We start from the raw sequence: 12,672 nt of genomic DNA on the forward strand, positions 1-12,672 counted from the left end.
CTCCTGCTCCATTTTATCCCACACAGTCCAACGCTCTGTAGGTACATGTATACCACCATGTCATGACTGAAATCCCCACAGTCTCCATCTCGCCTCCTGCTCCATTTTATCCCACACAGTCCAACGCTCTGTAGGTACATGTATACCACCATGTCATGACTGAAATCCCCACAGTCTCCATCTCGCCTGCTGCTCCATTTTATCCCGCACAGTCCAGCGCTCTGTAGGAACATGTATACCGCCATGTCATGACTGAAATCCCCACAGTCTCCATCTCGCCTCCTGCTCCATTTTATCCCGCACAGTCCAGCGCTCTGTAGGAACATGTATACCGCCATGTCATGACTGAAATCCCCACAGTCTCCATTTCGCCTCCTGCTCCATTTTATCCCGCACAGTCCAGCGCTCTGTAGGAACAAATATATCGTCATACCATTTTCTTCATGGTAAGGTTCCTGATACAGAGCCATTGCCAGACTCTGCCCTTACAACACTATCAAGACCACTGAAGATGCCCTCATTTCCCACAAGCTCTCTTCAGCCATTTCCTAGCTTCATCTGTTTGTGGAAAAGCTGAGTGACCAATATTTAAGATTTCATTGACTACTACAGAATCTACTTATTAAAGTAATAATGGAGTCCTTTGACCAGCTCTAGTAAGACATGGCTGACAGAAGAGGATGACCCTGCCATACTTTGTGTGGAGATATTGTCACTAGTTTCTATATTACATTTATCTTCTTATAAAAGCATCTTATCATATATCATGTGTTACATTGTAAGCTTTCTAAAGGAAAAAAGTGACGAATATCTTAGACATATTCTCCCCTTCTCATACCGATGACTGTCATAGAGAAGTTACACAGAAATCATTTTCTCCTCATACCGCCTGTATCCAAGCGATCATCTATTTATGATTTGGATATTATAACAGAAATGAAGATCTTTAAGCTTCGCTCTCTCTCCACGTGTCCGCACGTGTACTAAACAAGTTTCATCTTTAGTTTTCCCTTTGTACCTCTCATGTCAGACTATGAATAGGATGGTCGGAGATGCTGGAGCCATGATGTACATAATTCATGACTGCCTTGGTAATATTTATGAAGAGCGTCAGCCATGATTTGGGAAGTTTTCCACCTCAGTTCATTGCTGATGTGAGATGTCGGTCAGCCATGCAGAATTCCATTAAGTTATATGAAACATTATTGAATTTCTGGCTGAACGCTCAGTCTTCAATTAGCATTTTAGGGGTTCAGTTCCCTATTGTTGGTTTCTAATAGGATCAGGTCCATAGACTATGGATGGATAAGGTAACTGCTTCATTATTTATATTTCCTATAGCCAAGGTATGGGGCTGTTCACCTTGACAAAACTAGTGCCCTGTACCTATTGTGCACTTCTCTTATTCGATATAGATTGTAAGTTCTTGTGGGAAGGAAGCGTTCAGCTTTTGTTTCATTGTTTGGTCACTTGCTTTATTTACTTTTCAATTTTACTTGATTGTGACTTCCATACTTAATATTCCCAGTGTAATATGTTGGAGGCTTATAAAGATTATTTAGTACTATGTTCTCCTTTAAGAACAGAAGTCAAGATGCTAATGTGAAAAAAGACTTACCTCTGTTACCTTATACTACTAAGATTTTACCCCTTATTACCTTATTATTATTACCTTATACTACTAGGATCTTACTTTTATTACCTCTTATACCTTATACCACTAGGATTTTAACCTTATACTGCTAGGATTTTACTCTTATTACCTTATACCACCAGGAGTTTACCCTCATTGCCTTATTATTATTACATTATACTACTAGGATTTTACTATTATTGCCTCTTATTACCTTATACCACTAGGATTTTACCGTCATTACCTTATTATTATTATTACCTCATACTACTAGTATTTTACCATTATTGCTTTTTATTACCTTATACTGCTAAGATTTTGGCCATTGTTTTACTCAATATATTAATTATGAGTATATCATCTATTTATCCCATGCCAGTGCCAATCTATTTTAATATGGTAAGTGCATCAGAATATCATGCTGTGCTGAAGAAACTTTATCTAAAGTGATCAGTGGTTTCTAATATGAATTAGTTCTTGTACCGGTTTTGATTTATTTTACCATTGCCTCTCTTCTATTTTATATAATAATATGCAGATAGGACAGCATAAACTACCTGACAGGTTGACTATAAATGATAAAATTATTTTAAATAAAAGGCATTATCCCATGAAAAGCATGTATGTATAATCACTAGGATCCCTCTGCTAGTACCCCCAGCCAAATACAACATAACGGATTTTGAGACTTGATATAAAAAAAAGAAAATATAATGATATATTAATTAACACAGAATGTCTGATATATGGACTTTAGCAACTGTAGTAAACAAGTCTGTTATAATAGACCAATTCTTGTATTTAGTGATTAAGGTATTTTGGGGTCTCAAGCAAGTTATTTCTGAGGTTACCCCATCAACATTTTTAGTCCATGCCTTCTCTTTACATGCAATAACTTCTGTTTACAGGTACTGCTCTTATTTACAGGTCAACAAACTTGGACTAAACTGTGCATCATGCTTACCCAGTGAAATGGTACACTTCAACCTTTCTAAATTATATACAGGACTGCAAGACATTGTATAATGTCCCCCTAATGGACCCCCACATGGTATAATGACCCCCTAGTGTTCTCCACTCAGTTCAGTATCCCCTTAGTGCCCCTACAAAGACTAATGCCCTTTTGGGGTGGTTCACATGTAGTAATTGGAAGCTGATTTTGAGGCAGATTCTGCCTCAAAATCAGCTCCAAATTTTGCCTGAAATTTGCCTCCCATATTTTTCAATAGGATTTGGAGGCAGATTTTTTTTAGCTAGCAGAAAGAAGTCTCCATATCTTGCCTGAATATAATGGCTCCTTAGTGGTCCCATAAAGTATAATGCCCCTTTACTGGTTCCCGCATCGTATAATGTCCCCTTATTGACCACACACAATGTTGTATGTCTTCATTGGTCTCCACACAGTGTAATGCTCCCTTACTGCCACAGGGTTACAGTAGGCTGCTACCTATTGTAATAGTCAAGACATAGTGGCCAATATTATACCCACCAATAATCTATGTAATCTCATATTAAGCAATGAAAGCAAACATTTCCTGACAGAGTAGCGATATAGTAGCTAACTAATTAAAAGACACACAATTACCTGTTTTATAAAGGGAAAGGTGTACAGTATTTCTAAGTTAACACACTCAGACAACAAGCTTGAGGTTAGTGACAAACTTCTTGTAACACAAATGCAGAATTCTGTATATCATCAGCAGTGAAGCTGACAGATATGGGTTCATTTTTTTACTAGAATGGGAGGAGCATGCTGTGGCTGGCTTTTTGTGTTACTTGTTTGGGGTAATTGTAAAAAAAAGCTAAATTAAATTCATGAATACATTTTTTTGGTGGTGTTTTTTAATACCTATTCGGTTTTAATGCATACTGTATTAAAAAAAACACCAAGGTCCCAAAATTTCCCTACTTAAAGGGGTTGTGCAGTTTCAGACCAATATTGAGAGACAAATGTTATAGTTTGTATATTAAAAAGTTGTACAATTTTCCAATATACTTTCTGTATCAATTCCTCACGGTTTTCTAGATTTCGGCTTTCTGTTATCCATTCATTTACTTCTAGAGGATAAAACTCAGACCATGGTCATGTGATTTACGGTTCATGGTCATGTGATGAGCACACAGGTGTCGCTCGTTATAGTCACAGCACAGTAATCAGTCAGCTGCCTGGTAATCAGCTGTGCACCTGTGTGCTCATCACATGACCATGGACCGTAAATCACATGACCATGGTCAGAGTTTTATCCTCTGACCATGAATGAATGACAGCAAGCAGAGATCTAGAAAACAGTGAAGAATTGATACAGAAAGTATATTGGAAAATTGTATATCCTTTTATTGTACAAACAATAACATTTGTTTCTCAATATTGGTCTAAAAGTGGACCGACCCCTTTAAGAAAGAAACAAAAATCACTATTCATAGTACTTCATATTGGAATTTATCTTCTGTTTAAAACATTAAGAAACAAGACAGAAGAAAGCTTCCGTCTTTTTTTTTTTTTTTTTTTAAACATTAAAGTCAGTGATAATGAATGCAAAAGGAAAATGCTCAGTTTGCATTCTTCAATCTGGCAACGTTTCCGTCTTGAAATAAGTATAAAAGATTAACATGCAAGTACATAAACCATCAAAGGAGATTGATAGCACATCACATTTTTTAACTTTGCATTCCAAAAACCATAACTTTCTCATTTTTCTGTTAACGTAGTCATATGAGGATTTGATTTTTGCATGACAAGTTGAGTTGTACTTCAAAATGGTACCATGTATTATTCTGTACAATGTACTGAGAAGTGGTAAAAAAAGATCTGAATAAGGTCGAATTGAAGAAAAAAAATGTAGTAGCACCATGTTCTTCTGGGTCTTGTTTTTACGGCCATATTACCTTTGTTCTCCGGATCGGTATGATTAAGGGGATATCAAACTTATATAGTTTTTTTTCCATGTTTTAAAAACTTTACAAAAAGTCAAAATTTGTAAGAAACATTTTTTCTTTGAATCATCATATTCTGACACCTTAAACGTATTACCGTATATGCTCAAGTATAAGCCGACACGAGTATAAGCCGACCCCCCTAATTTTACCACAAAAAACTTGGAAAACTTATTGACTCGAGTATAAACCGAGGGGGGAAATGTAGCAGCTACTGGAAAATTTCAAAAATTAAAATGGTTTTTGGGTGCAGTAGTTGCTGAGTGCTGGGTAAGGGGAGGGGGTGTTTTGGTTGTCTGTCTGCCCCTTCGCTGAGCTTGAGGACTGGGTTTTTTTTCCCCCATGTGGAATTCAGCCTGGCTGAATATAGCGTATCTGCAGTGCTCCTATTAACCCCTTCCTGATGAAAGAGGAGCACTGAAGATCCTATATTCAATAGACCGGGCACTTTCAGACACAGGGATACCTAATGTGTATGTGTTTCACAATCATTTTCTACTTTTGTATGCATTCTAGGGAAAGGAGGAATTTACAACTTTAATTAATTTTTTTTATTATAGTTTTTAAAGCTTCTTTTTTTTTCACTATTTTATCTATACATTACTATTGCGGCTGGTCATAGACACCCCCCCCCCCCAAAAAAAAAAAAAAAACAACTAATTTCTTGACTCGAGTATAAGCTGAGGGGGGCTTTTTCAGCACAAAAACTGTGCTTAAAAATTCAGCTTAGACTCGAGTATATACAGTAACTATATTTCAGTGGGCGGAGCTATGCATGGTTCCTTTTTTGAAGGATATGTAGTTTTTATTCATACTGTGTTAGGCAATATATGATATTTTGATTACTTTTTTTCCCATTTTTTTAGGGAGGCAAAGCGGCAAAGAAAATGCCAATTCAGCCATTCTATTTTTTTATTTTTTTTTTACTGGAACAGCATTTACCATATGGGACAAATGTTTTTGTATTTTGGGCTTTTTCGGACTTAGGGATGCATAACTAACGTGTTTGTGTTTACTTTTATTTATTTATATTTATATGTGATCTAGGGAAAAGTGGGTGATTTTAACTTTTATTTTTTATTTTTATATTTTTAAAAAACTTTATTTATTTATTTATTTATTATACTTTAAAAAAAAAAAAATTGTCCCCCCCCCTAGGGGACTTGAACATGCGATCTTCTGATTGTTTGTTCCATAGACTGCAATACAGTACTATGGCAGATTCACTGTGTAACTATTGAAACCTACTGCAGGCAGACTTCAATAATTATATTACTATGGCAGGTCTGGGAGCCTTCAGAAGGCCCCCCAGCTGTAATGGTAATGGGACACTTCCTGCAATCATGCTGCATGGGGGGCACCCTGTTATTGAACATGATAGGGAAAGTTAAAGTAACCACTTGAAGGGATTCTACCATTAAACTACCTTTTTTTTTAATGAACACGTCGGAATAGCCTTAAGAAAGGCTATTCGTCTCCTATATTTAGACGTGGTCTCCGCCGCGCCGTTCCGTAGAAATACCGGTTTTAACCGGTATGCAAATGAGCTCTCCGCAGCAATGAGGGCGGGCCCCAGCGCTGAAACACCGATGAGCGCGTCCCCATTGCTGCCCAGAGCTCTTTCCTGCGCCACCTCCTTCTTCTGCAGCAACTCCGCCTCTTCTGGCTTCTCTTGCAGTTCGATACAGGAGCATAGAGAGGCCACCCCAAAATGGCCGCCGGCCAGTTCCTGTATTGAACTGCAAGAGCGGCTACCCAAAAATGGCCGCCGGCCGGCTCCTGTATTGAACTGCAAGAGCGGCTACCCAAAAATGGCCGGCGGCGGCCGTTTTTGGGTAGCCGCTCTTGCAGTTCAATACAGGAGCCGGCCGGTGGCCATTTTGGGGTGGCCTCTCTATGCTCCTGTATAAAACTACAAGAGCAAGAGAAGCCAGAAGAGGCGGAGTTGCTGCAGAAGAAGGAGGCGGTGCAGGAAAGAGCTCTCGGGCAGCAATGGGGATGCGCTCATCAGTGTTTCATCGCTGGGGCCCGCCCTCATTGCTGTGGAGAGCTCATTTGCATACTGGTTAAAACCGGTATTTCTACGGAACGGCGCTGCGGAGACCACGTCTAAAGGTAGGAGACGAATAGCCTTTCTTAAGGCTATTCCGACGTGGTAATTAGAAAAAAAAAGTAGTTTAATGGTAGAATCCCTTTAAATGCCGTGGTCGCATTTGACCATAGCATCTGAGTGGTTAAATACCCATGATCAGAGTAATCTCTGATAAGGGGCAATGTTGCTGAGTCCCAGCTGTGTGAAACACCACAGACCCAGGAGCTAATGTGTCTACTCTGTTTCAGAACAGATGCCATAGTTAGTCAACTGCACCAGAACATACATGCACATCTTCGTGTGCCTATGGGTTACAACAACCATCACCTTGTTCTTTCTGCTTCATTTCCTGGATCTGCTCTTTTGGAACTCAAGATTTATCCATTCTATGTTTGAAACATAACATGCTGGATTCAAGTAATTTCACTTCTTATTTTCCGTGCAATTTCAAATATAATACTCCAATGTAAAGTAGAACCCCTGAGTTGCTGGAATGTCCTTTTTTTCCAGTATGTTTTTATAGAATAATTTTAATAATAACCGACAGTGGGTGTCCATAGTCAATAAAAGGACATTGGGTGTGGGGTAAATGTGTAGGGGTAGGTTGTAGAAGAGGGATGGGAAAGGCTAGGTTAGAAGAGTTTATTATCAAAATATATGTGTGGGCAGTGTCCAGATAGCAGGTTAGGGAGCGTTCACACTACCGTCGGTGTGCGACAGGTAGTGTCCGCTCCTAGTGTCTGCTCAAAATCTGGCACGGACATTAGGAGCGGACACTAGCTGTGTCCGTGACACCTGTCATTCATTTCAATGGGCATCAGGTGCGTTCATTTGCACTCCGTGCCCGTCCTTTCCTGTCCGCAAGTGAAGATGTCCGACTTCTCAAGCGGACAGAAGAACCCTGCATGCATGGAGTGCAAAAGAACGCACCCGATGCCCGTTGAAATAAATGACAGGTGTCACGGACACAGCTAGTGTCCGCTCCTAATGTCCGTGCCAGATTTTGAGTGGACACTAGGAGCAGACACTACCTGTCGGATACCGACGGTAGTTTGAACGCCCCCTTAATAATGGAAAGTTCATGTACAACAATCCATCAACATATCATTCTTCCAGATGCCCCAAACAATCGGGGGGGGGGGGGGGTGTTAATCAGAGAAATTTTACTTCCTGCACAATATCAGACTGTCCTTGACCATGAATAAAGAATGGTATCTAAAAATCCAAGAGCAACTTCTTGAGGCCATCCAGGAGAAGTTTGACTACCAAACTGGTTTGGCTTGGGCCCTCTAAAAGTGTTATCCCAGCAGATTCAACAGTCTTTACCCTTTAACCTCCATTTATGGAACTGGTCTTTGATGCAGAGCTTTTGCCAGGCTGCCACCACCACCTCCTGAGATGGTCCCAGTTTGGTTACAACTGACCAGGCAGGAAACAGAAACAGGATAATGTATACATAGACTAAAATTAGGACACATAAATGTATAGATTAAAATCAGGGGTGAACCTACCCCTTTTGCCGCCCGAGGCGAACTACAGAAAGCCGCCCCCCCCCACAGGAGGAGGGGGCGGAGCAGAGGGGGTGTGGCGGAGCTAAGGGGGCGTGGCGAAGCGAAGGGGGAAGGGCTTGGCGCCGTTCGCAGGCAGAGAGCAGGCACGGAGAGGACCTGCTCTCTGCCTGAGCGTGAGGGGAGGCTGCTGGAGCAGCGCTGCTCCAATGGCCTCCCCAAACCACCGCTTGACAGCTTGTCCTGGACTGGCTTAAGTAAGCAAAAATGCCGCCCTCCCTGAGGCCCTGGCATAGCGCCGCCTGAAGCGGTCGCTTCAGGTCGCCTCATGGGAGGTGCGGCGCTGCAGACAGGAATAAAGGACTGGAATAGAATATACAGCAGCCTGGTCTAACAGGGATCAGGACAGGACATAACACAGGTAGCAGACAGCACACAGCAACAGGTAGCCAAAATATTGCAGAAAGCACGGAAGCTACAAGCATCAAGAACAGAGGAAAAAAGGTACACAAGAATAGAAGCAGATTAGGGCTAAAAACAGACAAGGAAGACGGTACACTGGCATAACAAAAGCTTGCAAATAGAATAAAAACAGAAGCTAAAAACAAATGCACATCGCTCAGCCAAAGTGAGACTATCGCCTCATTCACACGACTGCCATATCAAAATAGCTCAGTAATGTAGTATCTTTGGTTGGATGAATTGTTTGTATATATTCCTGGCACATGATTAGGTCTCTGGGAAAGCATCTAAATATTTCATGACGTGAGTCAGCAACCTTTGACACTCCAACAGTTGTGAAACTACAACTCCCAGCATTCTCCATTCACATCTAAGGTAGTTTTGAGAATAGCCAAGTAAGTGTGCAGGCTAATGCCCTGTTCACATCTGCTTTTGTATTCCGTCCAGGGAGAGTCCGCATGGAGACGCCCCAGACGGAATACAAACGCAATTGCAAGTGCTGTGCTGTAAAAGCACACAGACCCCATTATAGTCCACGAGGTCCACTTGCCGCACACTGCCTGCACAAATGATTCATGCGGGCAGTGCGTGACAAGCACACAGACCCCATTATAGTCTATGGGGTCCGTGTGCTTTTACAGCACAGCGCTTACAATTGCGTTTGTATTCCGTCCGGGGCGTCTCCATGCAGACTCTCCCTGGACAGAATACAAAAGTAAATGTGAACAGGGCATGAGAGTTGTAGTTTCACAGTAGCTGAAGTTACTTACCCTTGGCCTAAGTATTTATAGGGATTCAATCATTAAAACTGCATTTTTTATCGCTAATACTGAGGAATAGCCTTAAGAAAGACTATTCTTCTCCTACCTTTAGATGTCTTCTTTGCGCTGCCGTTCCGTAGAAATCTCGGTTTTCTTCTGTATGCAAATGAGTTTACTCACAGCACTGGGGGCAGTCCCCAGCGCTCAAACAGCACTGGGGGCGCCCCCATTGTTGTGAATAATTTCTCCAGCAACGGCCTCTTCTTCTTCTGGAACGCCGTCTGCACGATGTGTTCTTCGGATGGCTTCTTCTGGCCTTAAATGGGATACATGCGCAGTTGGCTCTGCCATCGGGCAGAGCTGACTGCGCATGCCTGTGGCCATTTTCTTGCGGCCGCTTAAATGTGTGTACTGTGTAAGCAGCCACAAGAAAATAGCCGCAGGCATGGCAGAACCAACTGCACTTATGTCCCATTTAAAGCCAGAAGAAGCCATCCAAAGAACACGTTGTGGAGAGGGCGTTCCAGAGGAAGAAGAGGCCATCGCTGGAGATTTTTTTGCAGAACTAGGATGCCCCTAGTGCTGTTTGAGTGCTGGGGACCGCCCCCAGTTCTGCAAGAAAACTCATTAGCATACCGATAAATACTGGGATATCTATGGAACAGCGGCGCGGAGAAGATATCTAAAGGTAGGAGAATAGCCTTTTTTAAGGCTATTCCTATGTATTAGTGAGAAAAAAATGCAGTTTTAATTATTGAATCCCTTTAAAAACAACCTTGTGATACAGTATGTGTTTTTAGCTTTTTTTTTGTTTTTTGTTTGTTTGTTATTTTAACAAAGTCAGTAGCAGGCACCAATCCATAGAATATAGTTGACATGTCATTTTGGTTGCACAGTGAACAACAAAAAAATGTAGTCCGTAAGAAAGTCGCATAAATTTAGTTTTTCTCCAGTTCTACCCCATTCTGATTATATAATTTATTTACAATTCACCAGTAATTTGTATTTAATATTAAATGGTACATTTTCTAAATACAATTTGCCCCACAGAAATTCAGTGCTCACATGGATCTGTGAATGGAAAAATAAAAAAGTTTTGGCTTTTGGAAGGTGGGAGTCACACATGAAAATTGAAAAATGGCTGCTAAAATGGCTATATTCACTCATTGTAATAAAATATTACATTAGTACATACAAATAACACCGAAATGAAATGCCATTTTTAATAAACATAAAGATTGTTTTAAAGTTAGAACTACATTGTCTAAGAGATTAGGGTTATAGAAAATGACATTACATGCTGGTCCCCATGCAGGATTCCAGATGGCAACTAAAATGGTTGTAGAGGTGACCAAAAATATAAGGTTTACATTTGTGTCAGAGTCTCTATTACGGTGTCTGTCCGAAAATCCACGAATGAAAAAGTCCTACATGGAGGACTTTTTCTTCTGCTGGTCTCAGTTTTATAAGGACGGATACCCGATGGATTCCACTAACTGAAGAACAGAGAGGCAATGCTAGTGTGAACCTAGCTTCATTTGGCTCAGGTAATTTAATTTTTTCTTCTGACCTGGACCCTCATATTTACCTGAGAGTGTGCATTCTGTGTTGAGATTGTTGTATAAATAGTTATCAACTACCGTATTTTACGGACTATAAGGCGCACTGGACTATAAGCCGCATTGCCCATGAGCGCCTTATAGTCCGTCTCGGTTCATATATAAGGCGCACCGGACTATAAGCCGCAGTCCGGTGCGCATTATATCTTATTGAAAGCGGCGGCAGGCAGACTTTGCCAGCGGCCGCTTAACCCCCCGCGTGCCAGCCGCTTCTATTGGAAGCGCTCGGCAGGCGAGGAGGGGCTCTATCAGCAAAATCATGCTGATAGAGCCCAACCGTAAACGTTAGATTAAACTACCCCCCCCCCCCCCCCCCCGTTTTAAAATAAAAGCCTGAAACAGAATGTGAAACTTACCGAGCGGTGCAGGGTGGGCGGGCATTCAGGCCTCCTCTTCCTCCGATGTTCCGTCCTCCTCCGGCGCTCGCAAGCTGATAATGGCCAGGGCACATGCGCAGTAGAAGCATTATGATATTGCGCATGCGCCCAGGCCATTATCAGCGAGCGCCGGAGGAGAAGGACGGAACATCGGAGGCAGAGGAGGCCTGAATGCCCGCCCGCCCGCCCTGCACCGCTGGGTAAGTTTCACGTTCTGTTTCAGCGTGACAGCAGGGCTGCCGGACACTTCCTATTCATTTCTATGGGAGCAGGCATGCGAGCGCTCCCCATAGAAATGAATGGATTGCTTTTTTCCATTCATTTCTATAGGGAGCGCTCGCATGCCGGCTCCCATAGAAATGAATAGGAAGTGTCCGGCAGCCCTGCTGTAACGCCGGCGTGTACGGCTGTGATACACGCCGGCGTTCGGTAGTGTGAATGCACCCTTACGGTGCCTTTTATGTATGTATGGAAGCGGCACGCAGTCTTTGCCGCCGCTTCCATCCATATATAAGCCGCACCGGACTATAAGCCGCACTTACGATTTCTGAGGAAATCGTAGGTTTTTATGTGCGGCTTATAGTCCGGAAAATACGGTACTTATATTTCTATAACTGATTTTACTGCAGATTAGTAATGGAATATGAGAAAACTACTACAACAGACTCCTGCATATGTAATTCTGTAGAACACTTAATGGTAATTCATGAGATTTTGTTTAGTCAGTCTTTAAGACTTATGGCATTTATAAGTTTTCTGATCATTTAGCAAAACAAATTTAATAGGTGTCAATAACAGGGCTGTCCAGTATTAAATGTACTCTCCAAAATAATGCAAGGCCAGCACCAAGGTTCTTTGGTGTGCTTGGCATCAACAAATGTGTTTCTTTAAACACACGCATATCTCCATTCATTATGACACCCCACTATACATGGGCTAACAATGCCACTTTAACCATAGGGCCAATGGTGTATCTGGGCCCTATGTAGCGAAGACTCCCTCAGTCTACCTGGATCACATTTTGGGTGCTGTCCCTCTGTTCTGGGAGGCAGGCAGTAATTTCAATTCTATTTGTGTCCTTGGAAGGTTGAATACAATTGTGGAGCGTGGAGCTATCAGTTCCATTATTCAGCCGTAGACTTCATTACAGCTGGAGCCTGCAGGTCCATGGGAATGGGGTTAGGTGAGTATTCTTTTATTATTTTGTGTAACATTGGTGATTGAGGGGGAAAGGGCATTATGTGGGACTAGTTAACTTGAAATTAAATTATCCGGGCCCCCTAATC

The sequence above is a fragment of the Leptodactylus fuscus genome, chromosome 4, assembly GCF_031893055.1.
Source record: "Leptodactylus fuscus isolate aLepFus1 chromosome 4, aLepFus1.hap2, whole genome shotgun sequence".
NCBI lineage: Eukaryota > Metazoa > Chordata > Amphibia > Anura > Leptodactylidae > Leptodactylus > Leptodactylus fuscus.